The 4,432-nt window shown below is 34.1% G+C and overlaps 1 pseudogene; it reads right to left on the reverse strand.

Annotated features, from left to right (window-relative positions):
• Window positions 1-1,904: 1,904 nt before the first annotated feature.
• Window positions 1,905-2,680, reverse strand: LOC108298132 (annotated as a pseudogene).
• Window positions 2,681-4,432: the final 1,752 nt, after the last annotated feature.

A 4,432-nucleotide genomic window follows, 5' to 3' on the forward strand; every position in this document is an offset into this window, starting at 1 on the left:
ACTGAGCATAAAGTCTTCAAATTCCATTTATTTAATAAAAGAATTTCCTACTTTTATTTGAGGCTTTATAGTATATTCCATTGTGTATATGTGTCACAATCTGTTAATCTGTTGAAGAGCAATTTGGTTGTTTTCATATCTTGGCTATGGTGAATAATGGTAACATGAATATAGGAGTGCACATATCTCTTTGACATCCTAATTTTCTATTCTCTGAGTACATATTCAGAAGCAGAGTAGCTGAATCATCTGGCAATTCTATTTTTGATTTTATTTTATTTTAGAAACATCTATTCTATGACCCCAAAATCAAAAGCACAGGCTAGAAAACCACCACAAAACAAAAATTGGGTTGCATCAAACTAAAAAGTTTATGCACAGCAAAGAAAATATTAACCAGAGCGAAGAGATAACCTTCACACTCGGAGAAAATAGCTGTAACTCATGTACATGATAAAGGGTGAATAATAAATGCATACAAGGAGTTCAAGCCACTTGACAACAACAAAAATCAAAGAATCCTGTTAAAATTGCCAAAGAATCTGAACTTACATTTCTCAAAAGAAGGCAGTCAAATGGCCAACAACTCTATTTAATTTCATTTATTTATTTAGAGATGGAGTCTCACTTTATCGCCCAGGCTGGAATACAGTGGTGCTATCTCAGCTAACATAAATCTCCACCCCTTTGGTTAAACAATTCTCCTGCCTCAACCTCCCTAGTAGCTGAAATTACAGGTGTGCAGTTCTACACCCCACTAATTTTTAAACAACTGAATGTTTAACACCATTAATCATCAAGGAAATGTAAATTAAAGCCTATAATGAGCACTCCTTTCACAAATATTAGGATGGCTATAATCATAAAGATGAAAATGTTGTTGAGAATGTAGAGCAAAGAGAATCCTTACACACTGTTGTTAGACATGTAAATTAGTATTTTAAATTATTAACGTGATCATTTCTTTTTAATTCAAACACTATTTTTTTTTTACTTTCAGATGTATTAATATGAGTTGTTTTCTGTTAGTCAAAGTTCAATGAGAATGACCTTAGTTATCTTAAATTAACCCAACCAAGAGCATTTTCATAAACTAAAAATGTATACACTAGATTTCTAACATTTGTTAAATTAATGGCACTGGTTCCAAAAATGTGCTAGGTGAAAAATTCATTATGGTCGTTTTTTCTTCTCAGCTTTTTGATCCAGATGGACTTTTGAGTTTGTTTTATTTAATAAATTGTATAATTGTATATTTTTTTAAAAATTGGGCTGGTTGCTGTGGCTGAGACGTGTAATCAGAGCACGTTGGGAGGCTGTGGCAGGTGGAGGTCAGGAGTTTTACACCAGCCTGGCCAAGTTGGTGAAATTCAGTCTCTATTAAAAAAAAAAAAATTGCCATATGTATTGGCAGGTGAGATAGCCTCACCTACTTGGGATCCTGAGGCAAAAGAATCACTTGAATTCCAGAGATAGAGTTTTCAGTGATCTGAGATCATGCCACTACATTCAATACTGGGTGATAGAATAAGAATATTTCAAAAAAGAAAATAAAGAAAGAGAGAAAGAGAGAGAGAGAGGGAGGGGGAAGAGGAGGAAGAAAGGAAGGTAGGAAGGAAGAGGAAAAGAAAGGAAGAAAGGAAGGAAGGAAAGAAGGAAGAAAGGAAAGAAGGAAGGAAGAAAGGAAAGAAGGAAGGAAGAAAGGAAGGAAGGAAGGAAGGATGGAAGGAAGGATGGAAGGAAGGAAGGAAAAATTACTAATGCAAACTCACAGGATAAATCAATTTTATTGAAAACTACTCACATGATCTTGTTGTTTGTAATATTTTTAATGGAAGGGTATCTTTAAAAAGTCATATTTAGCATATTTACTCGCTCTGTGAAAGTACATATATATGAATATTTCATATGAATATTTCATACTTTATTGAATGAAAAATACCAAGTATTTTCCAAGAATAATAATATTTCCTTAGCTGCTTATTTTTATTATTTTAATTGAGTTGTTTTTAGATGTTTACATAATATCATAGTGATTGTGGCTAATTTTTAGTATGTCTTGGGAATATTTTGCCTGACCTCCTTGGGTGCAAATACTGATAGAAGAGAAACATAAAGCCAAAGGCTAATAAGTAGGTTATGATGACCTGTGTGGCAATTAATGAGTAACAACAGTTCAGTAAAGATTTCCCTACATAGAACATAAATACCAATATCATTATCACATTTTCTAAAAACTGAAAGCTGTAGAGTAGAATTGTATGGCCTCACCTCTCTCTCCTGTCAATTATTTTGTCATTTGATAACTGCAGTTTCACTGTTGCCCAGCAGGAGAAGTTAACAGCAGCGTATAGTAGTGTGATGTTGATAAACATCAGTACTGTATCCACCACATTGGAATTATTTTCTGTGCTACTGGGAAGATGAGCTTCACTTTCTCAAAACACCAGCCATGGTGCCAACACTGATACAAAATATATGACCAATAGAAAGTGTAGGTTCCTCAGTTTCAGAGATGCAGAGAAAAATGCCAGAGTCACTAACATCTGAGATAATTTCTAAGGAAGGTCATATTATCACACAGAGGAATTCTATTGGCTGTATCATCGTTGCTGATTTGGAAGGCCAGGATATTGCAGTGAATTGCCTCATAAGCAGCTGATAACAGGAAGTGTATCATCAGCAAGGTTATTAAAGATAAACATAAACATGTTAGAAAATATTTTTTGTTAGTAATGTTCACTTTCTCTTCTGACCTTGCAATTTTAACATCTATTTATCACCACTCAACTCCTTTAGAAAATTATTTACTTACATAATAGTAATAATAAAAAGCTTTGTTAATCTTTTATTACCAGGGATATTTATGTATGCAATACGTATATTACACCTGGAAAAAACCAAATAAACACATAACTACATTTCTACTTTTATATACACAGCCCCTCAAAGGGAAGACTGGCAAAGATGAAATAGGAAAGAGACATTCAGATCGGACGCTATAAAATGTGATAGCACATAGAAAGCAGTGTAAATTTAAAAATAATAAAATTACCTGAATTAGACATTAAAAAGATAGTCTTTATAGAAAGTTAAGAGTAAAAAATAGGAAGTTAGTATGTAATGTAGAGGCCAATGTAACACAAATTGTGTTTTAGACTATGGTGATGAGAGGAAACAGGAAATAAGCTGTGGAGTTAAAGTAAATCATGGAAGTGAAGCTGACAGATTTTGCTGAGTGATGAAATACAAGGTACTAAAGAAAGGAAAATTTTGAGAGTTCCAAAAATTAAGAAGTAAGTGTGTGCATCTGTGTGTTTGTGTCTATTAATGTAATTTTATCAGAAAATTCTTCATGAGCAAAATTAATTTAATTTCAACATTGTTCTAATAATTTGAAAAACAATCACAATAAAGAAAACCTAAGTTATGAAGTAGTTGCATAATCTGTTTAAACAATTTTGTACTACATTCAGTTGAAAGAGTAAAAATTCATTGCTCATATACACGCAGGTTAAAAAAATTACACTCTTCATGCACAGTGAAATGAAGCCAGAAAAAAAAAGTGGTCAAATTGCCATTTCTCATCTAAATTAGTTTTTTATTTTCTAAGACTATTTAGAAAATGAGCATCAACATTCCATTTATTCCTTAAGGAAAATTCAAAGTGAAGCTAAATCATTAGCGTCCTAAATTTTATTCATGAGAAATAAGACTAAATAAAAACAAGTGACTTAAAATTTAAATTTTAGAAAATAGAAGTGGACCAGGTGTGGTAACTCATACCTGTAATTCTAACACATTAGCAGGTTGAGGTGAGTGGATCACTCAAGCCCAGGAGTTCAAGACTGACCTGGGAAACATGGTATAAGCCCATTGCTACAAAATTTATCCAGTCATTGTGGCACATTACTTTAATTCCAGCTATTCAGAAGACTGAGCTGAGTGGATTCTTGATCTTAGGAAATAAGCAGCCCTTTGGGAGGTTGATACCAAGGGGTTAGCTCAGAGACCAACCACAGCAACAAATGAGAAATTGGCCTCCAGTTCCAGTCAATAGCTTTACGGATTGACTAAATTTATCTCAGGCCTGAATAAATCTGAGAGGGCAGACCATGGCAGCTGCAGGCCTTGAATGCTCCCAGTGTTCAACCATGAGCTACAGGTGCAACCTGTATTTGAGTGCTCCGTGTTCAACTTGGTACTGAGTCAGGTTTGGTGACCAAATTACTCCAGCCATCAATGTCTGGACATTAAGGTTCCCCCCAGTGTTAACAGGGCTGAAGCTGTCATAAACTTAAAGACCTTAATTTCCTTCTTCTTGCTCTGAATTTTTGGACAGGCTTATTTCCAAAAATAACCAAACTGTGAATACTGAATCAGGCACCTACATCACTGTGCAGACATCAATGCATAGTCACAAGGATCAGGA

This window comes from Cebus imitator, unplaced genomic scaffold, assembly GCF_001604975.1.
Source record: "Cebus imitator isolate Cc_AM_T3 unplaced genomic scaffold, Cebus_imitator-1.0 Scaffold893, whole genome shotgun sequence".
NCBI lineage: Eukaryota > Metazoa > Chordata > Mammalia > Primates > Cebidae > Cebus > Cebus imitator.